This window comes from Balaenoptera ricei, chromosome 12 (assembly GCF_028023285.1).
Source record: "Balaenoptera ricei isolate mBalRic1 chromosome 12, mBalRic1.hap2, whole genome shotgun sequence".
NCBI classification, from domain to species: Eukaryota; Metazoa; Chordata; class Mammalia; order Artiodactyla; family Balaenopteridae; genus Balaenoptera; species Balaenoptera ricei.
This window is the reverse complement of record NC_082650.1, coordinates 19,542,768-19,567,861: the sequence shown is the minus strand read 5'-3', so window position 1 is coordinate 19,567,861 and position 25,094 is coordinate 19,542,768. Positions and strand designations below refer to the sequence as shown.

General features: G+C 36.6%; 1 protein-coding gene across 3 annotated transcripts in view; it reads left to right on the top strand.

The window, feature by feature from the left end:
• GRM1 (glutamate metabotropic receptor 1) overlaps positions 1 to 25,094 on the top strand; it is a 361,608-nt gene that overhangs the window by 106,312 nt on the left and 230,202 nt on the right. The window lies entirely within an intron of this gene.

The window sequence follows — 25,094 nt, the reverse complement described above, 5'->3', positions numbered from 1 at the left end:
AGGTGAAGACATGCAGCTGAACTCTGGTACTTGATAGTATAATATCTTACACTTATGGGGTGACTAATAGTGATGTTTTCAGCATGTAATTTCTGGAATTGCAGGTGGTGGGTTCCAAAGTCTATGTTCTTTCTAAACCATATGTACTTGTGCTGGAATGGAGATTTTCAGTATCATTGTATTTTTCATAGGGTTTTTGACCTAATGGGTATCTTGTTTGATTTGATTTACCATCTTCTAATACTACATAAAGGAACTGATCAATTTTTCCAAGGAACCTACTAAGTTTACTTGAATGAAAGCTTCCACTGATCTATGACTCTGTCACACTCATCTTCCAGATCTCTTTTTCTTCTCCATCTTCTCTTTTGGCTAGAGTACAATCTTTTCTCACCTTTTGAAGCACCTTAACCAGTGACCCTTTTCTCTAGGAAACGGGACAGTGGATATCCTCCCTGGACCTTTCCCTTCTGGCATTGCACTTGTGATAATGACTGCAATGCTAATAAAACTAATCTCACCTTCATCTGGAACTAGAGGTACAGGACCTATCAAAAACTTTTGAGTAGAGGGTAGGATAGAAATACAGCTAAATGAATAAAGAAACAAAGAAATGATCTCTAGGCATGAGGAGGTATGAAGTCAAGGTCACAGTATAATTCAAGATTAAGAAAATTATTGAATTTGGGTGAAATTGGCACACTGCCGTAAATGTCTTTTTGGCTTCTTCAACATGATGCAGTTGTGTGAGGCCATTTAAGAAAGCATCTCTAAAGAAGGAGTATTTAAAGAAGGAATGTTACTTCCTTCATGAGTGAAAAAGGATGTAAGCAGCGTTGTTGAAGTGTTACATGGAATAAGGTTCTTAATATACGCATCAGGACAGGTGGCATATAGATATTCAATCTTTTAATTGATTTTGTAAAAATGACTGCTTTTATGAAAGATGCTTGTTTTTTAAAAAAATCTCATGTTTACCATTTTCAAAAGAAGAAAAGTCTGTTTTGCAGGTTTCCTTCTGTTTAATATCCCCAAAGAGAGGCTAACTACCTGGATTCTGGAAATCTCAAACAGATGTAGCAAATATGTGAGCTTTGGGGTATAAAGACTGCCTAATTGTGAAATATATTTATACAAAATGCTGCAATGAGTAATTGGAGTGTAAAGAACTCATTCTATTATCATTATTTTAAAGCTGGTCAAGAATAATAATGTAAACTTATCTCTCTGGCTCTTGCTTACCTGCTAATAATGCAGCTGAGTCCCTACAGGTATTTCTGAGTCTCACATGTGCTTGTCCGTGGAGATATCACTTCCTTTACTCCTCTCTTGCTCTACGTCATATCTTCTGGGTTCTACTGATGTATCCTAGAGACACTATCATCACAACAAACACCTGTGCTCCTGAGGACACTGCTCCCTGTACCAGTGGTCACTGACAATAAAGCATGGAGCCCTGGAGATGTCAAAGCTATGCCACGCAGTGCTTCTCTGGCTTTCTGGGCTATATTCCATGAGGGTCTATCAAAGTGATATTGGCTTTTACTCTCATATCTTAGAGGATTTTGTGGAAAACAGCCTTTTTTTCATTCTTTTTTCACAGCTCTCTCCCTTCCCTGGGAGAGATATGAGTCCAGAGGGAGCTGAGCTGGCAATAAAGACAAGTAGTAACACTACAACATACCTAGTATCAGCTTTTCCTTCAGAGGCTTGATTCTCCTACTTCCTGTGGGATGAATTCTAACCCAAGCACTCCTCTGTTCCTCATGCCGATGGATATTTGGTGAGCTTGGTTCCCTAATTTCAGCAGACGTGTCCAGAAGGGTTCCAGTTTAACACCAAGTTGCAACTTCTAGCTACATTTGTAATGCTGTCAAATATATCTCCTTCCTATTTAAAGGAGGTTTAATTTACCAAATGATAAAATCCTTTGAGGTCAGGAGCCATTGTTTAATTTCTTTCAGAATACGTGGTATGATTCTGGATGCTGCCAGATTCACAAGAGGGCATTGTGTAGATGGTGATGGACCTCTTTTCACAGAGGTGAAGATAAGTAAATCATGGTGTAGATTGCAGCAAGAGACATTTAGTTAAGAAAAAAATTAGAAATTCCTGAATGGAGGTTTGTACTCCTTTGCCTCCTGTGACTCCTCTTTTCTCTTACACTTCACATCCAACATAGAAGGAAATGTTGTTGGTGCTACAATCAAAACATATCCAAGACTTTGACAGCTTAATACCTTTCTTGCTGCTACCATCCTAGTCCAAGCCAACATCATGTCTCACTTGGGTTATGGCAATAACCTCCTAATTGATCCTTGCCTTGCGCTTCCCTGCCATTTATTCTTTTTTTTTTTTTAACATCTTTATTGGAGTATAATTGCTTTACAATGGTGTGTTAGTTTCTGCTTTATAACAAAGTGAATCAGTTATACATATACGTATGTTCCCATATCTCTTCTCTCTTGCATCTCCCTCCCTCCTACCCTCCCTATCCCATCCCTCTAGGTGGTCACAAAGCACAGAGCTGATCTCCCTGTGCTATGCGGTTGCTTCCCACTAGCTATCTATTTTACGTTTGGTAGTGTATATATGTCCATGCCACTCTCTCACTTTGTCACATCTTACCCTTCCCCGTCCCCATATCCTCAAGTCCATTCTCTAGTAGGTCTGTGTCTTTATTCCTGTCTTGCCACTAGGTTCTTCATGACCTTTTTTTTTTTTCCCCTTAGATTCCATATATATGTGTTAGCATACTGTATTTGTTTTTCTCTTTCTGACTTACTTCACTCTGTATGACAGACTCTAACTCCATCCACCTCACTACAAGTAACTCCATTTCGTTTCTTTTTATGGCTGAGTAGTATTCCATTGTATATATGTGCCACATCTTCTTTATCCATTCATCCGATGATGGACATTTAGGTTGCTTCCATGTCCTGGCTATTGTAAATAGAGCTGCAATGAACATTTTGGTACATGACTCTTTTTGAATTATGGTTTTCTCAGGGTATATGCCCAGTAGTGGGATTGCTGGGTCATATGGTAGTTCTATTTTTAGTTTTTTAAGGAACCTCCATACTGTTCTCCATAGTGGCTGTATCAATTTACATTCCCACCAACAGGGCAAGAGTGTTCCCTTTTCTTCACACCCTCTCCAGCATTTATTGTTTCTAGATTTTTTGATGATGGCCATTCTGACTGGTGTGAGATGATATCTCATTGTAGTTTTGATTTGCATTTCTCTAATGATTAATGATATTGAGCATTCTTTCATGTGTTTGTTGGCAATCTGTACATCTTCTTTGGAGAAATGTCTGTTTAGGTCTTCTGCCCATTTTTGGATTGGGTTGTTTGTTTTTTTGTTATTGAGCTGCATGAGCTGCTTGTAAATCTTGGAGATTAATCCTTTGTCAGTTGCTTCATTTGCAAATATTTTCTCCCATTCTGATCCATTAAGGCAAATGGATCTTTAAAAAATTTAAGTCAGGTAATGTCTTTTAACCTTACATGCTCAATACCTGAAAATGGCTTTCCATTTTTCTTATGACAATGTCCTTGCAATGGCCTTCAAAGTCACACATTCTGTCATTGGGACTGAGTTTTTTACAATGGAGTAATAAACTATAATGACAGAAATAGAATTTTTAAATAGAAAGTTCTCCAAGATATTAAAAATATCCTATATTTAATGAATGTATGTAATGGAAAAACAAAACAAAACATGAGCTAAGAGTTCAACTCTGCCACAAAGTAATCATGTGATCTTAAGTCACGTTTTGTCTCCGAGTCTATTTTTTTTTCTATAAAAATTAATGACTTGGCTCCAGATCATCTTTAAATATTTTTCCAGTCCTAGAATTGATCATATATTAAGACCATATGACTGAACCATGTTCAAAAGAATGTATTTATAGATTCATTTTTTTCTAAAGTTATTCATGAATTTGGATTAATCAATTTACACTTTTCACGAGTCGCCTTGTTAAAACCAGGAGAATTCATTGAATACAACTACTCAGAATTAGTGTCTTAATCTGTGGTCATGCAGTGTAGCCAGCATATCCACATGAAAATCAAACCTTTGACTCTGAACAAACTGGAATAATATTCTCACCAAGTAAGTTAATTAACCATAGTCAAGTTAATCATCACACAGAAGAGCCATTCTTTCTTGTTTCTATGAAACTGCCTCTTTCGAGATCCTTCTCAAAATTGTGTGCAGCATATCTATAATTATATTTTAATTATGATGGTGATGATGATGATAACATTTATTTAGGACTTACTGTATGCCAGGCGCTGTTCTAAGCACTTTTTATACATAAACTCATTTAATCGTCGTAAAAATATGATGAGATAGGCGCTAATATTATTTCTATTTTAATGTATGGAGATGTAAAGAACTTGTCAAAAAGTGTCACAGTTGGGATTTGAACCTAGGCAATGTGACTTCAGATTTCATGCTCTTATTCACTAAGTTATACTGTGTGTGTCAAGCTATGATTGTTTTGTTTAAGAGATACTATCTTTACCCTTAGTTTTCTTTCAGTTTGCTCTCTCTTCTTGAGATTTATTTCATTGTTTAGACCCACATTCTTTGGAAAAATAAACTGAGGTATGTTCATGAGAAAATTATTTTACATTTCTAATTATTCTCTACATCTATGAATCCTTTTTTATTTCTCTCTTAGTGCTAAATGTTTTATATGATATTTCAGTAAAGGGGCCATTCTTTTCAAGCTCAATATTTTTATTTTAACACGAGACTCCACAATATCATTCTCTATTTGTATACAGTCTATATCTATGGAACTATACCCATGTAAAAGCTAATTTGGAATAAGTGGGTGATATTTCTCTGAAATCCTCAGTAGTAACTATTACAATACTAAAAATTAACTGATGGATTTGTTCTAATTCCTATATTGTTCTTTTATTTGAAGAAAGTGAAAATAAGCATGGTTTACATGTGTAAACACATAATAGCTATGATTTATTGAAGTTTTGGTATGTACTAGGTTAATAATATATGATATCTCCAGTCCTAACAACAACTCTGAAAGGTTGATTTGGAAGGTAAAGAAGTTAAACAATTACCCCAAATTCCTAAATTAATAAGTGGTGAAGACAGAGTCAAACTTCCTACTATACCATAGCATCATGCGGATATGTAAATATCGAATTGTAACCTCCTCAATGATAGGAACCACGTTTTATATACTTTTTATTTTCTTATCATGCCAAGCGAAGTGTTTTGATGTGTTAATTATTTAATAACTATGTCAGAAAGCTTGGAGTGTCACAGTGAGAGCAGGTAGCTTCATTGTGTGACCCTGAGTTCCCTTTCATTTTCCAGGATCAGTAAGTTTTACCTAGTGTGGTAAAGGTTGATGTTCTTCAATCAGCCTCTATTTCTAGAATTTTTCTGTAAAATTGGGACTAATATTTGCTTACCTGTCTGGTTGTTGTATTTGTCTAAGCACAAAATGCTTACTTGTCTGTTAAACCAAAGCTGAGCGTCAATATTGGGTCCCTTAAAGATACACTATTTTCTGAGGGCGAGTGAGAGCTTTTTGGCTTTAGTCCTATGCCTAGTGTTGGCATTATCCTGGGCTTTTACCCTGCCTTCCTCATCTTGGGAAGCCCTTCTACTAGGTTTACATTCTACTTTTTTAGGAGTCTCTGTATAGATATACTTAGGTATACCATATTTAAATATGTATTTCCTAGCCCCTTCTACTGCATTATGACATGTTATTTCTCCACTGTAAGAAATAAGCATCCAATAAAGATAATTAGGTCAATAACTTTCCATCTCATCCCCTCTCTCTACTGTATCCTGGTCAATCAGTTTATAAGTATATGGTACTTACATTTCAAATGCCTATCCCTTTCTTATTGGTGTGTGCTGTTTTACCTGTCTTCCCTCCCAACTCTGTCATCTTCTCACCTACTAGACCCACTTTCCATTATCTGTCACTGCAGAGAAATCTGCACCCCCCCCCCATCTAAAACCTGATCCATGAAAATACTAACACCATGATTTATGAGTTGAAAGCACAATGAACAACTTTAGGCACATATTCAAAAAACTGATTGAAATGAAGCAGTTACTTTATCTGGAAAGAAGCTTACAGTTTCATTTTAAAACAAAGGAAGCTCTTGTTTTTTACAATGTACATTTTGTCTTTTTCTTCCAGAACCTAAACACATATTTAGAAAAGTGACCTCTATACCCTTGAAACATAAGATGATATACCATTGTGTTATGTTCCACACAGTTATATTTTTAATGAAAAATGAGTTGTTTTAGATCCCATCTTTCCATTTTGGAAAAAAAAGGGGAAATATCTAAAGTTTGCAGCCTTCAGGCAAAATTGCAAAGGTTATGTGTTTTAAGTAAATGTGGACTTCCAGTGAAGTGTGACATCCCCCAAAATGGATTATAATCAAGTTGCTGCCAAAGCTGATGAGCATTTTCTGACGCATAATGGTCACGACTTGTAGATTCGCAACCTGGCCTTCTCTAGGTTCCCAAGGGTGGAAAATGATTACTAACCTGCTGACAGACTATCGCTTCCTTAAAACACTCCTGCTCCAAAGGCAGATTAATGAGAGCTTTGTGGAAGATTACACTGTTAGAAAAAGACCATGAGAAATGTGTGCTAAGGAAGGAGAAGGGATTTAGTTTAGAGTACTCTGGAGAATAAACATCATTTGTAGGATTTTTTTTTTTTTAAACATCTTTATTGAAGTATAATTGCCTTACAATGGTGTGTTAGCTTCTGCTTTATAACAAAGTGTATCAGTTATACATATACAATATGTTCCCGTATCTCTTCCCTCTTGCATCTCCCTCCCTCCCACCCTCCCCATCCCACCCCTCTAGGTGGTCACAAAGCACCGAGCTGATCTCCCTGTGCTATGCGGCTGCTTCCCACTAGCTATCTGTTTTACATTTGGTAGTGTATATATGTCCATGACACTCTCTCACCCTGTCACATCTCACCCCACCCCCTCCCCATATCCTCAAGTCCATTCTCTAGTAGGTCTGTGTCTTTATTCCCGTCTTGCCACTAGGTTCTTCATGGCCTTTTTTTTTTTTTTCCCTTAGATTCCGTATATATGTGTTAGCATACTGTATTTGTTTTTCTCTTTCTGACTTACTTCACTCTGTATGACAGACTCTAACTCCATCCACCTCATTACAAATACCTCCATTTCATTCCTTTTTATGGCTGAGTAATATTCCATTGTATATATGTGCCACATCTTCTTTATCCATTCATCTGTTGATGGACATTTAGGTTGCTTCCATGTCCTGGCTATTGTAAATAGAGCTGCAATGAACATTTTGGTACATGACCCTTTTTGACCTATGGTTTTCTCAGGGTATATGCCCAGTAGTGGGATTGCTGGGTCGTATGGTAGTTCTATTTGTAGTTTTTTAAGGAACCTCCATACTGTTCTCCATAGTGGCTGTATCAATTTACATTCCCACCAACAGTGCAAGAGTGTTCCCTTTCCTCCACACCCTCTCCAGCATTTATTGTTTCTAGATTTTTTGATGATGGCCATTCTGACCGGTGTGAGATGATATCTCATTGTAGTTTTGATTTGCATTCTCTAATGATTAATGATGTTGAGCATTCTTTCATGTGTCTGTAGGCCATCTGTATATCTTCTTTGGAGAAATGTCTATTTAGGTCTTCTGCCCATTTTTGGATCGGGTTGTTCGTTTTTTTGTTATTGAGCTGCATGAGCTGCTTGTAAATCTTGGAGATTAATCCTTTGTCAGTTGCTTCATTTGCAAATATATTCTCCCATTCTGATGGTTGTCTTTTGGTGTTGTTTATGGTTTCCTTTGCTGTGCAAAAGCTTTTAAGTTTCATTAGGTCCCATTTGTTTATTTGTGTTCTTATTTCCATTTCTCTGGGAGTTGCGTCAAAAAGAATCTTGCTGTGATGTATGTCATAGAGTGTTCTGCCTATGTTTTCCTCTAAGAGTTTGATAGTGTCTGGCCTTACACTTAGGTCTTTAATCCATTTTGAGTTTATTTTTGTGCATGGTGTCAGGGAGTGTTCTAATTTCATACTTTTACATGTATCTGTCCAATTTTCCCAGCACCACTTATTGAAGAGGCTGTCTTTTCTCCCATTTGTAGGATATTGACAGCTATTTTGAGCATAGATCTCAGCCACAGAAATGCTCAGGATTTCCACAAAATTGGGGCAGCTGATTTGCATTAAAGTTAGTAATGATTAACTCTTCCTTTATACCAACACCTATTTCCACGTTTCAGAAAATGGACACCTGAAAACTAAAAGACTACTATCATGGTCTCTACTTGCCTAGGAAGTATTAGAAACACTGAAGGAAAGGATTTTGGGTGCCTTCTGTATCTATAAGGCACTGGCTCAAATTCGAATGAATGAAAAAGGAGGTCATTATGATTTACCCAAGTTTGTGTTTGAGGCTGATTGAAGACTACAGGGAATTTATCTTAATGAATTTTCATAGTTCCTATGACAGTCAGTTCTCATCCTGGCTGCACATCACACTCAGTAGGCGCTCTTAAAAATGTGGATCCCTGGATCTTACCCCAGGCCATTAGTAGAATTTCTTGGTGAGGGATTTGGATCTTCTTCTTTTTTTAAAAGGACTAAAGATGAGTTAAATTTCAGAACCACTACTCTGTGATGCCTGCATCAGTGTTTTGCACTCAGGTGGTGTTCACTATGAATGAATTGCTTACAGGATATATTTGAAAGGGAAGATGAAGTGAAAAGTTTAACTCCACTGCCTGTCAATCCACCATTTTATCTCCCGTTTTCTTTTTTGGATTGTATTTTGCTTTATTATTTCTTGAAATTTATTTATTTTCAAAATTTTCTTTAGAAATTTTTTTAGGAATTTGAAAGTAGTGTATAATAGTAGTAGTAGTAGTAGCAGTAGTAATGGTAATAGTAATAAACACTTTGCAACTCTGCTTATTTCCTGTGTTTCTGTCTCCTTCTGATGCCCAAACTGGCCTATTGACCTGCCCCCTGAAAACACTGCCATGTCCCAATTCTCAGACTTACCAAAATGCAGAGTAAGGAGCACATACACTTGTGGCAGATTTAGCCTCTGCCATCTCCAAATCTAGGGTTGCCCGTGGCTGATCAATGAACTACTATTGTTGAGTGCAATTGATCCTTGAACAACACAGGTTTGAACTGCACAGGTCTACTTTTACATGGATATTGTTCATTAGTAAATATTACAAGTACTACGTGGTCAGTGGTTGGCTGAATCTGCAGATGGGGAGGAAATGCAGATATGGAGTGCCGACTATAAGTATACGTTATATAAGTGGATTGAACCCCACGTTGTTCAGGGGTCAACTCTAGTATTCTATGGCATGAATATGCTTCAATTTGCTTATCTGTTCTCCTATTGATGGACATTTGGGTTGTTTCCAGGTTTGACTATAATGAATAATGCAGCTATGAATATGATTTGTGTAAGTGTGTGTGTGGACACATATATTTAATTCTCTTTAGGAAATACCTAGAGTGAGATTATGGGTCACATGGTAAGTGTATATTTAACTTTATAAATTACTTTATAAGAAACTGCAGAACTACTTTCCAAAGTGGCTGTAAAATTTTGCAGTTCTACCAGCACTGTATGAGAGTTCTAATTTTTCCACATCTTCAAAATAGTACTGCCAGTCTTTTCGGCTTTCAGCTATTCTAGTGGGTGTCTAGTGGCATGTCTTGTTGTTTTAATTTGCATTTCCTAAAGACTAATAACGTTGAAAAATTTTATATACTTATTTGCCATTTATATATCTTTTTTTGATAAAATCTCTTGCACACATCTATGTCCATTTTATCAATTTGTTTGCCTTATTATGAAGTTATAAAAATTCTGTATAACTTCTGGACTCAAATAATTTATAATATATATGTATAGCATATGTTTTCTCAGTATGTATCTGAAAATTTAATTTTGTTCATAGTATCTTTGAAAAATGGAACATTTAAAATTTTGAAAGTTATCAGTTTCTTTTTTTATGGTTTATGCTTTGTGTTCTATCAAAGATGGCTTTATCTACTCCAAGGTTACAAACATTTTCATAGAAGTTTTATAATTTTTACTTTTATAGCTAGATATGATTAAATCATATATTTGGAGTTAATTTTCACATATATTGTGAGATGAGTGAATACTTATTTTTTTTTGGACATAAGAGTATCCAGCGGGGCTTCCCTGGTGGCGCAGTGGTTGAGAGTCTGCCTGCCAATGCAGGGGACGCGGGCTCGAGCCCTGGACTGGGAAGATCCCACATGACACGGAGCAAGTGGGCCCGTGAGCCACAACTGCTGAGCCTGCGCGTCTGGAGCCTGTGCTCCGCAACAAGAGAGGCCGTGATGGTGAGAGACCCGCGCATCGCGATGAAGAGTGGCCCCCGCTTGCCACAACTAGAGAAAGCCCTTGCACAGAAACGAAGACCCAACACAACTAAAATAAATAAATAAATAAATAATTAAAAAAAAAAAAAAAAAAGAGTATCCAGCTTTTCCAGAACTATGTATTGAAAGGACTATAATTTCCCCATTGAAGTAACCTGCCATTTAGTTGAAAACAGTTGACTATATATGCATATACATTACTTATTTCCTATCCCTCTGTCCTATTTTATTTTATTATTATTATTTTTTTACATGGAATGTCCTATTTTAAATTAATTGAATATGTATATATAGCATTCCATTTTATCTTTACTTTTTTACTTAACTAGCTATCATGTTACTTTATGAATAGTTGATCTCGGGTTTACGCTATGCTTTTTAAAGTTATTATTGTCCCCACCTTCTAAGAATATTATACCACATCACATATAGTATAAGAACTTTGTAGCAATATATATACATTTCTCCCTCCTGACCTGTGTTCTGTTGTCATGATATATTTTACTTCTAATTCTATTCCAAAATTCAAAATACATTGTTATTGTTTTTGCTAGAGTGGTCAACTAGCTATCCAAGAAATCAAAAGTGAGAAAAATTATATTCTAAAATTACCAGTATAATTACTATCTGTGATCTTCTTCATTCCTGTGTAGATCCATATTTTCTATGGATTATTTTCCTTCTGCCTGAGGAATTTCCTTTAACATTACTTGAGGAGCTGGTCTGCTGAGATAAATTCTCTCCACTTTTTTTGTCTGTGAATGTTCTTATTTTGCCTTAATTAAAAAAAATAAATGTTCTGGTATAGTAATCTAGGTTGAGAGTTGTTTTTTTTGTTTTTTTTTTGAGAAACTGATTGGAAATTGAATGCAAACTAAGACCACTTGACTGTTACTGAAATGAATAGTCCAGTTTGCTTTTTTTTTTTTTTTTTTTAAAGAGAAATTCACGTTCTTATTTATTTATTTATTTATTTATTTATTTATAGACTGTGTTGAGTCTTCGTTTCTGTGCAAGGGCTTTCTCTAGTTGCGGCAAGTGGGGACCACTCTTCATCGCGGTGCATGAGCCTCTCACCATCACGGCCTCTCTTGTTGCGGAGCACAGGCTCCAGACGCGCAGGCTCAGCAACTGTGGCTCACGGGCCCAGTTGCTCCGTGGCATGTGGGATCTTCCCAGACCAGGGCTCGAACCCGTGTCCCCTGCATTGGCAGGCAGATTCTCAACCACTGCGCCACCAGGGAAGCCCTGATAGTTGTTTTTACTCCCAATGCTTTAGAAATATTCAAATATATTTCTGACTTGCATAGCTTCTGATGAGAAATCTGCTGTAATTCTTTTGTTCCTCTACTGTGTATTTCTATTATTCTTTTAAGCATGTCTCTTTGTCACTAGTTTTCAGCAATTTGAGTATGATAATCCTTGATGTGTTTTTCTGTCATATTTGTTTGACTTGGGGTTCATTGAACTTCTTAGATATGTGGGTTTGTAGTTTTTTTTAAAATCAAGTTTGGAAGGTGATTAGCTATTCTTCCCTAAAATATTATTTCTGTGCTGGCCATTCTTTTCTTTCTTTCTTTTTTTAACGTCTTTATTGGAGTATAATTGCTTTACAATGGTGTGTTAGTTTCTGCTTTATAACAAAGTGAATCAGCTATACATATATATTTATCCCTATTTCTCCTTCCTCTTGCCTCTCCCTCCCACCCTCCCTATCCCACCCCTCTAGGTGGTCACAAAGCACTGAGCTGATCTCCCTGTGCTATGCAGCTGCTTCCCACTAGCTATCTATTTTACATTTGGTAGTGTATATATGTCCATGACACTCTCTCACTTTGTCCCAGCTTACCCTTCCCCCTCCCCATGTCCTCAAGCCCATTCTCCAGTTGGTCTGCGTCTTGATTCCCGTCTTGCCCCTAGGTTCTTCATGACCATTTTTTTTTTTTTTTTAGATTCCATATATATGTGTTAGCATACGGTATTTGTTTTTCTCTTTCTGACTTACTTCACTCTGTATGACAGACTCTAGGTCCATCCACCCCACTACAAATAACTCAATTTCACTTCTTTTTATGGCTCAGTAATATTCCGTTGTATATATGTGCCACATCTTCTTTATCCATTCATCTATCAATGGACACTTAGGTTGCTTCCATATCCTGGCTATTGTAAACAGTGCTGCAATGAACATTGGGGTGCATGTGTCTTTTTGAATTATTGTTTTCTCAGGGTATATGCATAGTAGTGGTATTGCTGGGTCGTATGGTAGTTCTATTTTTAGTTTTTTAAGGAACCTCCATACTGTTCTCCATAGTGGCTGTATCAACTTACATTCCCACCAACAGTGCAAGAGGGTTCCCTTTTCTCCACACCCTCTCCAGCATTTATTGTTTCTAGATTTTTTGATGATGGCCATTCTGACCAGTGTGAGGTGATATCTCATTGTAGTTTTGATTTGCATTTCTCTAATGATTAGTGATGTTGAGCAGCTTTTCATGTGCTTCTTGGCCATCTGTATATCTTCCTTGGAAAAATGTCTATTTAGGTATTCTGCCCATTTTTGGATTGGGTTTTTTTGGTTTTTTTTTTAATATTGAGCTGCCTGAGATGCTTGTATATTTTGGAGGTTAATCCTTTGTCAGTTGGTTCGTTTGCAAATATTTTCTCCCATTCTGAGGGTTGTCTTTTCATCTTGTTTATAGTTTCCTTTGCTGTGCAAAAGTTTTTAAGTTTCATTAGGTCCCATTTGTTTATTTTTGTTTTTATTTCCATTTCTCTAGGAGGTGGGTCAAAATGCATCTTGCTGTGATTTATGTCATAGAGTGTTGTGCTTATGTTTTCCTCTAAGAGTTTTATAGTGTCTGGCCTTACATTTAGGTCTTTCATCCATTTTGAGTTTATTTTTGGCTATGGTGTTAGGGAGTTTTCTACGTTCATTCTTTTACATGTAGCTGTCCAGTTTTCCCAGAACCACTTATTGAAGAAGCTGTCTTTTCTCCATTGTATATTCTTGCCTCCTTTATCAAAGATAAGGTGACCATATGTGCGTGGGTTTATCTATGGGCTTTTTATCATGTTCCATTAATCTATATTTCTGTTTTTGTGCCAGTACCATACTGTCTTGATTACTGTAGCTTTGTAGTATAGTCTGAAGTCAGGGAGTCTGATTCCTCCAGCTCCGTTTTTCTTTCTCAAGATTGTTTTGGCTATTCGGGGTCTTTTGTGTTTCCATAGAAATTGTGAAATTTTTTGTTCTGGTTCTGTGAAAAATGCCATTGGTCATTTGATAAGGGTTGCATTGAATCTGTAGATTGTTTTGGGTAGTAGAGTCATTTTCACAATGTTGATTCTTCCAATCCAAGAACATGGTATATCTCTCCATCTGTTTGTATCATCTTTAATTACTTTCATCAGTGTATTATAGTTTTCTGCATACAGGTCTTTTGTCTCCTTAGTAGGTTTATTCCTAGATTCCTAGGTATTTTATTCTTTTTGTTGCAGTGGTAAATGGGAGTGTTTCCTTAACTTCTCTTTCAGAATTTTCATCATTAGTATATAGGAATGCAAGAGATTTCTGTGCATTAATTTTGCATCCTGCTACTTTACCAAATTCATTGATTAGCTCTAGTAGTTTTCTGGTAGCATCTTTAGGATTCTCTATGTATAGTGTCATGTCATCTGCAAACAGTGAGAGTTTTACTTCTTTTCCGGAATACAATGCATTTCTTGTATTTCTTATTCCTCTCTGATTGCTGTGGCTAAAACTTCCAAAACTATGTTGAGTAGTATTGGTGAGAGTGGGCAACCTTGTCTTGTTCCTGATCTTAGTGGAAATGGTTTCAGTTATTCACCATTGAGAGCAATGCTGGCTATGGATTTGTCATATATGGCCTTTATTAAGTTGAGGTAAGTTCCCTCTATGCCTACTTTCTGGAGTGTTCTTCTCATAAATGGGTGTTGAATTTTGTCAAAAGCTTTTTCTACATCTATTGAGATTATCATATGATTTTTATACTTCAGTTTGTTAATGTGGTGTATCACACTGTTTGATTTGAATATATTTAAGAATCCTTGCATTCCTGGGGTAAAGCCTAGTTGATCATGGTGTATGATCCCTTCAATGTGCTGTTGGATTCTGTTTGCTAGTATTTTGTTGAGGACTTTTCCATCTGTTTTCATCAGTGATATTCGCCTGTAGTTTTCTTTTTTTGTGACATCTTTGTCTGATTTTGGTATAAGGGTGATTGTGGCCTCACAGAATGAGTTTGGGAGTGTTCCTCCCTCTGCTATATTTTGGAACAGTTTGAGAAGGAAAGGTGTTAGCTCTTCTCTAAATGTTTGATAGAATTCACCTGTGAAACCATCTGGTCCTGGACGTTGTTTGTTGGAGGATTTTTAATCACAGTTTCAATTTCAGTGCTTGGGATTGGTATGTTTATGTTTTCTATTTCTTCCTGGTTCAGTCTCAGAAGGTTGTGCTTTTCTGAGAATTTGTCCGTGCCTTCCAGGTTGTCCATTTTATTGACATATAGTTGCTTGTAGTAATCTCTCATGATACTTTGTATTTCTGCAGTGTCACTTGTTACTTCTTTGTTTTCATTACTAATTCTATTGATTTGAGTCTTCTCCCCTTTTTTCAGAAGGAGTCTGGCTAATGGTTTATCAATTTTGTTTATCTTCTCAAAGAACCAGCTTTTAGGTTATTTATCTTTGCTCTTGTTTCCTTCATTTCTTTTTCATTTATTTCTGATCTGATATTTATGATTTCTTTCCTTCTAACTTTAGGTTTTGTTGTTCTTCTTTCTCTAATTGCTTTAGGTGTAAGGTAAGGTTGTTCATTTGAGATGTTTCTGTTTCTTGAGGTAGGATTGTATTGCTATAAATTTCTCTCTTAGAAATTTTGCTGCATCCCATAAGTTTTAGGTCATCATGTTTTCATTGTCATTTCTTTCTAGGTATTTTTTGATTTCCTCTTTGATGTCTTCAGTGGTCTCTTGTTTATTTAGTAGTGTATTGTTTAGCCTCCATGTGTTTGTATTTTTTACATATTGTTTCCTGTAATTGATTTCTAGTCTCATAGCATTGTGGTCGGAAAGGGTACTTGATACAATTTCAATTATCTTAAATTTACCGAGGCTTGATTTGTGACAAGATATGATCTATCCTGGAGAATGTTCCATGAGCACTTGAGAAAAAAGTGTATTCTGTTGTTTTTGAATGGAATGTCCTATAAATATCAATTAAGTCCATCTTGTTTAATGTGTTGTTTAAAGCTTGTGTTTCCTTATTTGTTTTCATTTTGGATGATCTGTCCAATGGTGAAAGTGGGGCGTTAAAGTCCCCTACTCTGATTATGTTACTGTCGATTTCTGCTTTTATGGTTTTTAGCACGTGCCTTATGTATTGAGGTGTTCCTATGTTGGGTGCATAAATATTTACAATTGTTATATCTTTTTCTTGGATTGATCCCTTGATCATTATGTAGTGTCCTTCTTTGTCTCTTGTAATAGTCTTGATTTTAAAGTCTATTTTATCTGATATGAGAATTGCTACTCCAGGTTTCTTTTGATTTTCATTTTCGTGGAATATCTTTTTCCATCCCCTCAGTTTCAGTCTGTATGTGTCCCTAGGTCTGAAGTGGGTCTCTTGTAGACAGCATATATATGGGTCTTGTTTTTGTATCCATTCAGCCAGTCTATGTCTTTTGGTTGGAGCATTTAATCCATTTACATTTAAGGTAGTTATCGATATGTATGTTCCTATTACCATTTTCTTAATTGTTTTGGGTTTGTTATTGTAGGTCTTTTCCTTTTCTTGTGTTTACTGCCTAGAGAAGTTCTTTTAGCATTTGTTGTAAAGCTGGTTTTGTAGTGCTGAATTCTCTTAGGTTTTGCTTGTCTGTAAAGTTTTTAATTTCTCCGTCGAATCTGAATGAGGTCCTTGCTGGGTAGAGTAATCTTGGTTGTAGGTTTTTCCCTTTCATCACTTTAAATATGTCCTGCCACTCCCTTCTGGATTGCAGAGTTTCTGCTGAAAGATCAGCTGTTATCCTTATGGGGATTCCCTTGTATGTTATTTGTTGCTTTTCCCTTGGTGCTTTTAATATTTTCTCTTTGTATTTAATTTTGGTAGTTAGATTAATATATGTCTTGGTATGTTTCTCCTTGGATTTATCCTGTATGGGACTCTCTGCCCTTCCTGGACTTGATTGAATATTTCCTTTCCCATATTAGGGAATTTTTCAACTGTAATCTCTTAAAATATTTTCTCAGTCTATTTTTTTTCTCTTCTTCTCCTGGGACCCGTATAATTCAAATGTTGGTGCATTTACTGTTGTCCCAGAGTTCTCTGAGACTTAATTTTGTCCCAGAGTTCTCTGAGACTGTCCTCAATTCTTTTCATTCTTTTTTCTTTATTCTGCTCTGCAGTAGTTATTTCCACTATTTTACCTTCCACGTCATTTATCTGTTCTTCTGCCTCAGTGATTCTGCTATTGATTCTTTCTAGAGAATTTTTAATTTCATTTGTTGTGTTGTTCATCATTGTTTGTTTGCTCTTTAGTTCTTCTAGGTCCTTTTTAAACGTTTCCTGTATTTTCTCTATTCTATTTCCAAGATTTTGGATCATCTCTACTATCTTTCCTCTGAATTCTTTTTCAGGTAGGCTGCCTATTTCCTCTTCATTTGTTTGGTCTGTTGGGTTTTTACCTTGCTCCTTCATCTGCTGTGTATTTCTTTGTCTTCTCATTTTGCCTAACTTACTGTGTTTGGGATGTCCTTTGTGCAGGCTGCAGGTTCGTAGTTCCAATTGTTTTTGGTGTCTTCCCCCAGTGGGTAAGGTTGGTTCAGTGGGTTGTGTAGGCTTCCTGGTGGAGGAGACTGGTGCCTGTGTTCTGGTGGATGAGACTTGATCTTGTCTTTCTGGTGGGCAGGACCGCATCCAGTGGTGTGTTTCAGGGTGTCTGTGAACTTATTATGATTTTAGGCATCCTCTCTGCTAATGGGTGGGGTTGTGTTCGTGTCTTGCTGGTTGTTTGGCATAGGGTGTCCAGCACTGTAGTTTGCTTGTTGTTAAGTGGAGATGAGTCTTAGCGTTGAGATGGAGATCTCTGTGAGAGCTTTCGCCATTTGATATGTGGGGCCGGGAGCTCTCTGGTGGACCAGTGTCCTGATCTTGGCTCTCCCACTGCAGAGGATCAGGCCTTACACCCAGCCAGAGCACCAAGACCCTGTCAGCCACTCAGCTCAGAAGAAAAGGGAGAAAAAAAAAACAAGAAAGAAAGAAAAATAAATAAAATAAAATAATTAAAGTAAAATTTTAAAAATTTATTGAAAATAAAAAAATTAAAAAGTAATTAAAAAAAAGAAAGAAAGAAGAGAACAACTAAACCAAATAACAAATCCATCAATGATAACAAGTGCTAGAAACTATACAAAAAAAGAAAAAAGAAAAATGGACAGACGGAACCCTAGGACAAATGGTAAAAGCAAAGTTATACAGAGACAATCACACAAAGAAGCATACTCATACACACTCACAAAAAGAGAAAAAGGGGAAAAAAATATATAAAAAAAAGGAAGAGAGCAAACAAATCAATAAACAAATCTACCAATGATATTAAGCTGTAAATACTAAACTAAAATAAACATAAAACCAGAAACAAATTAGATGCAGAAAGGAAACCCCAAGTCTACAGTTGCTCTGAAAGTCCACCGCCTCATTTTTGGGATGATTTGTTGTCTATTGAGGTATTCAGCAGATGCAGGGTACATCAAGTTGATTGTGGAGTTTTAATCCGCTGCTCCTGAGGCTGCATGGAGAGATTTCCCTTTCTCTTCTTTGTTCACACAGCTCCTGGGGTTCAGCTTTGTATGTGGCCCCGCCTCTGCATGTAGTTCACCTGAGAGTGTTTGTTCTTTGCTGAGACAGGATGGGGTTAAAGGAGCAGCTGATTAGGGGGCTCTGGCTCAGTCAGGCTGGGGGGAGGGAGGGGTACGGAATGCAGGGCGAGCTTGCGGTGGCAGAGGCCAGCATGACGTTGCAACAGCCTGAGATGTGCCGTGTGTTCTCCCGGGGAAGTTGTCCCTGGATCATGGGACCTTGGCAGTGGCAGGCTGCACAGGCTCCTGGGAGGGGAGGTGTGGATAGTGACCTGTGCTTGCACATAGGCTTCTTGGTGTCTGCAGCAGCAGCCTTAGCATCTCACGCCCATCTCTGGTGTCTGTGCTGGTAGCCGCGGCTCACGCCCATCTCTGGAGCTCATTTAGGCGGTGCTCTGAATCCCCTCTCCTCGCGCACCCCAAAACAATGGTCTCTTGCCTCTTAGGCAGTCCAGACATTTTCCCAGACTCCCTCCTGCCTAGCTGTGGCGCACTAGCCCCCTTCAGGCTGTGCTTACACAGCCAACCCCAGTCCTCTCCATGGGGTCTGACCTCTGAAGCCCGAGCCTCAGCTCTCAGCCCCCACCTGCCCCAGTCCGTGAGCACACAAGCCTCTCAGGCTGGTGAGTGCTGGTCGGCACTGATCCTCTGTGCGGGAATCTCTCTGCTTTGCCCTCTGCACCCCTGTTGCTGCACTCTCCTCTGTGGCTCTGAAGCTTCCCCCTGTCCACCCCCCGTCTCCATCAGTGACAGGGCTTCCTAGTGTGTGGGAACTTTTCCTCATTCACAGCTCCCTCCCTGAGTGTAGGTCTCATCCCTATTCTTTTGTCTCTGTTTTTTCTTTTTTCCTTTGCCCTACCCAGGTACGTGTGGAGTTTCTTGCCTTTTGTGAAGTCTGAGGTCTTCTGCCAGCGTTCAGTAGGTGTTCTGTAGGAGTTGTTCCACATGTAGATGTATTTTTGATGTATTTGTGGGGAGGAAGATGATCTCCACGTCTTATTCCTCCACCATCTTGAAGGTCCCTCCATTCTTTTCTTCCTATGTTGTACTCCAATTATATGTATATTTGACTGCTTAATATTTTTACACAGGGAAATTATGTGTTTAGTCTGGGTATTTTAAAGTCTTTTCTCTCTTTGCTTTTTTTTTTTTTTTTTACAGTTTCTATTGCTATGACTTTGAGTACCCTGATTTTTTTCTGCAGTGTCTACTCTGTTCTTAATCCCATCATGTGTATTTTTTGTTTTAGATAATGTAGTTTTCATCTCTAGAAGTCACACTTAGGTCTTTTATTTACCTTTTATTTCTCTTCTTAACATGTTCATGTTTTTCTCTACCATTTGGAATACATAGTACATCTTTGCAACAAGCGTTTTAACGTCCTTGCCTGTCTTGTCAGAGCAGCCTTTCTACTAAGGCTTATGAGGGTATGAGCTATCCTCAGTATTGTGTACATTTCAGGATTTGTTTGGTCTATGTTTTTTAGTGAGTCTTTCTCCAGACTCAGGTAGTTTCTTCTCACACATGTGCACAACAGAACTTAGCCAAAGACTTGTAGGGATCCCTCTACATATCCCTGTTTCAATGCACCTCTCTCCTTTCTGGACCCTGTCCCGGTAATTCTACATTTTTGACCTTCTTGAACTCTGATCCCCGTTTTTGTTTTGTTCTCTGTTTAGTTTCATCCTTCTTTCTCTGCAGCCTAGAAACTACCACCAGGCAATAACATGGTAAATTAGACTCACTGCATCGATGCATTGATTTTAATTTTCTAAGGTATCATAGTCTTATACTGATATTTATACAATGTCTCACAAGAGTTGGTTAATATATTTTGTTTTGTGTTCTAATTATTGAAGGCAGGAGGGAACGATTTTACATTTCTTCTAGCAGTGTATGAGGTTTCCAACTTTTCCACATTCTTACCACATTTTGTTATCATCCATTTAAAAATGTCTCTATCTCTATCTAGATCTCTCTCTCCACCACAGTGGGTGTGAAGTTATATCTCGTTTTGGTTCTGATTTGCATTTCCCTTAATGACTAATGATATTGAGCAGCATATTTTCATGTGCTTATTGGTCATTTGTAATCTTATTTGAAGAAATATCTATTAAATCATATGAACATTTTAAAATTGTGTTATTTGTTTTTTTTACTGTTGAGTTGTAAGAGTTCTTTATATATTCTGGGTATTAGACCCGTATCAGATACATTATTTGCAAATATTTTCTCCCATTCTGTAGCTTGTCTTTTTTACTTCTTGATAGTGTTCTTTGATAAGTAAACATTTTAAATTTTGGTGAAGTCCAATTTATCTACTTTTAATGTTGTTGTTTGTAATTTTGGTGTCATGTCTAAGAAACCATTGCATAATTCAAGGTCATTTACATTTACACCTGTTTCTTTTCTAAAAGTTTTATAGTTTTATCTCTTATATTTAGGTTTTTGATCCATTTTGAGTTAATTTTTTAATATGGTGTGAGTATGGGGTCTAATTTCCTTCTTTTGCATGTGGAAATCCAGTTGCTCCAGCATTATTTGTTGAAAGGACTATTCTTTCCACATGGAACTGTTTGGGTAGTTCTGTTAGAAATCAACTGAACAGAATGGTTTATTTCTGGACTGTCAATTTTAATTCATTGATCTAAACGTCTAGCTTTATGCCAGTACCACCTTGTCCTAATTGCTGTAACTTTTTAACAAGTTTTGAAATTGAAAAGTTTGAGTCATCCAAATATTCCAGAATTGTTTTATTTTAGATCCCTTGCATTTCCACATGAATTTTAAGATCAACCTGTAAATTTCTAAAAAAAAAGGGCAGTTGGAATTTTGATAGGTATTACATTGAATCTCCAGATCAATATGGGGAGTATTACCATTTTAGCAATATGAAATCTTTCAATCCATAAACATCAGATGCCTATCCATTTAAATCTTTCTTAATTTCTTTCAATGATGTTTTCAGGGTACATGTATTGCAATTATTTTGCTAAATTTTGTTCTTAATTATTTTACTCTTTGTATGCTACTGTAAATGGAATTGTTTTCTTAATTTTATTTTAGATTGGTCATTGCTAGTGTATAGAAATATAAATGATTTTTATATGTTGATCTTGATCCTGAAACCTTGGTGAGCTCATATATTAGTTCTTGTAGTTTTTAGTGGATTCCTTACAATTTTCTATATACAAGGACATGCAATCAACAAATAAAGGTAGTTTTACCCCTTCCATTCAGATTTGGATGCCTTTCTTTTCTTTTCTTTTAAATTTCTCTGGCAGAACATTCATTACAGTATTGAACAGAAACAACGAGAGTGGACATTCTTTGGTTCCCACCCACAACTTTTGTGCTGTTGTCAAATATATTACATTTCTATATGTTATTGTTCCCCAAATATAATTATTTGCATATCACTTTATACAATTGCTTTTAAAATCATTTAAGTATAGAAAGAAGAAAAGATATGCATTTACACTCTTTTATTTTTATAATTATCTAAGTACCTTTACCTGTGCTGTGTGTGTGTGTGTGTGTGTGTGTGTGTGTGTGTGTGTGTGTTTCAATTTTCATCTGGGTAACTTGCTTTCAGACTGAAGAATTTCCTCTCATATTTTATTTTATTTTTTTGTAACGTGGCTCTGCTAGGGATGAATTCACTCAGTGTTTATCTGGGAATATCTTTATTTCACCTTCATTTTTGAGAAATAGTTTTGCTGGGTATAAGATTTTTGTTTGATAGCTTTTTATTTCAGCACTTTGACTATGTCATTCAACTGCCTTCTGGCCACCTGTGTTTCTCATAAGAGACCATTTCTTAATTATATGGGATTCAACTGCATGTGATGAGCTGTTTTTCTCTTGCTGCTTTCAAGATTTTCTCTTTTTCTTGGCTTTCACCATTTTACTATGATGTACCTGCATCTGTATCTTTTTGTGTTTATCCTACTTCGAGTTCATTCTTGCATGTGGAGATAAAAGCTTTTCAGTAAATCTGGTAAGTTTCCAGACAGTTTTTCTTTGAATATTTTTCTGCTCCATTTCCTTTCTCCACTTCTTCTGGGACTCCTGTTATATGTATGCTGGCATTCTTCAAAGTGTCTCACATTTTTTCTGAGACTCTATTCGTTTTTAAAAATTCTATTTACTATCTCTTTGTTTTCTTAAATTACTTTTTATTGGAGTATAGTTGATTTACAACATTGTGTTAGTTTCTGCTATACAGCAAAGCGAATCAGTTATACATATACATATATCAACTCTTTAGCTTCTTTCCCCATATAGGTCATTACAGGGTATTGAGTAGAGTTCCCTGTGCTATACAGTGGGTTCTTATTAGTTATCTATTTTATATACAGTAGTGTGTATATGTCAATCCCAATCTCCCAATTTATCCCTCCCCCCTTTCCTCCTTGGTAACCATAAGTTTGTTTACTACATCTGTGACCCTGTTTCTGTTTTGTAAATAAGTTCATTTGTACCATTTTTTTAGATTCCACATATAAGCGATATTATATGATATTTGTCTTTCTCTGTCTGACTTACGTCACTCAGTATGACAATCTCTAGATCCATCCATGTAGCTGCAAATGGCATTATTTCATTCTTTCTATGGCTGAATAATTTTCCATTGTATATTTCTACAAAGAAGACATACAGTTGGCCAAGAGACACATGAAAAGATGCTCAACATCTCACTAATTATTAGAGAAACACAAATCAAAACTACAATGAGGTATCACCTCACACCAGTCAAAATGACGATCATCAAAAAAATCTACAAACAGTAAATGCTGGAGAGGGTGTGGAGAAAAGGGAACCCTCCTACACTGTTGGTGGGAATGTAAATTGGTACAGCCACTATGGAGAACAGTACAGAGATTCCTTAAAATACTAAAAATAGAGCTATCATATGATCCAGCAATTCCACTCCTGGGCATATACCCATAGAAAGCCATAATTCAAAAAGATACATGCACCCTAATATTCATTGCAGCACTATTTACAATATCCAGGACATGGAAGCAACCTAAATGTCCATCGATGGAGGAATGGATATTTTTTATCTCTTTGGACTGTATAATCTGTATTGATATAGCTTCAAGTTCAACTATTCTTTCTTCTGCCAGTTCAAACCTACTGCTGAGCTCTTCTACATTTCATTTATTGTACTTTTCAAGTCTAGAATTTCTTTTTAATTTTTTCTATAACTTCTATATCTTTATTGATATTTGATTAGACATTTACTTCTTTAAACATGGTTTCCTTAGTTCTTTAAACATATTTATAACAGATACTTTGAAGGCTTTGTTATAGCTGACATCTGGACCATTTCCCAGCAGTTTTTGTTGCCTGTTTTTTAAAAAATATGTATGTCACACTTTTCTTTTTCTTTGAATATATCACAATTTTTTGTAGAAAACCACACATTTTAGGTAATATATTGTAGCAACTCTGGATGCTGATTTCCCTACCCCCTCCCTGGGGCTTGTTTTTGTGTTTTTATTTGTTTTGTGTCTTGACTAGACTATTTTAGTGAAGCCTATTTCCCTCACAGTGTGAAGTGTTTGGTTTTGTTCCTCAGAGGATGCATGCAGCCTCAAGTGAGTGCATAACTCACTTTGGGATGATGGGGTTGTTTGATCAAGGCACTATTGAAGGTCTCTTTTCCTGGTCTCTCTGTTAAGCTGTGAGCATTTGTTATTACACTCAGATGTTAGACTTTGTTAATTACTGACTTATTGCTCTATTGTTTTAAACAATGCCTGGGGGTATACATTCTCCATATTCTGATTCAATTAAATTTGGGCATGAGTAATTTTTGAGGCCAATCTTTGGTTTGTTCTGAGTACAGGAGGTGATCAGGCTGGAAAGAGGGGTGTTCCAGTGTGATAATTCTTCCTACTGGGAAGCCCTTGACCCTTGGCAACCCTAACCTTGTCCCATCTTTCTTTAATCGAATTTTTATGGATAGCAAGATAATGAAGAATCACTGACTTAACTATTTCAGTGATTAAAAATAAATAACTTATTCTCATTGGTCAATTATTCCAGGGATTTAGCTATAAAAGGTTGACAATTACACAAAAGAAATTTACATTTTTTTCCCCCTGAGGTACTCACCCAGAGCCCTTATTATAGCTATAGTCAATGTCAAGGATGTTCACATATTTGGAAGAATTTGGCTTCTTGCTTTTTATTTGACATCACTTAGAAATGAGCATGGCTTCTACATATCTCTAAGATAATATTGAAAATTGAAAGAAAGCCTGCTCTGAACATTTCTTTTAGTAATTTTTACACTTTTTTTTCATAGTAGTAATCTTCCTCCTGCACATGTATATTCTCTAGAAATTACCTTGGCAATTTTTCAAAATATAGATGCAGCTTCAGTAATTTGTGAAAATACTATACAATATCCAGGGAGTTTGACTTGAAGGGCTTTTGAGTTTGGCATTCCTCTCTAATGAGGAGACGGGCAGGTATATTTTTCCTTCCTTGCCCTCCAAATGTAGCACATTGTATAGTTTATTAAAATCACTCCAGTCAATGCCTATGGGGATTGCAAGCTTAGCTAAAAACTCAAGAGAGCTGGAATTGCAAAAATTGTGTCAGTAACTAAGTACAGAAGAGCAGTGTGCTTGCATGTTTTGCCAAAGTAGAATATTGAAAATTATTAAACTGATCTATTGGCTTGGGTCTCTACCATTGGAAAATATTAGAAAATTTTACATTGATTGATATAAAA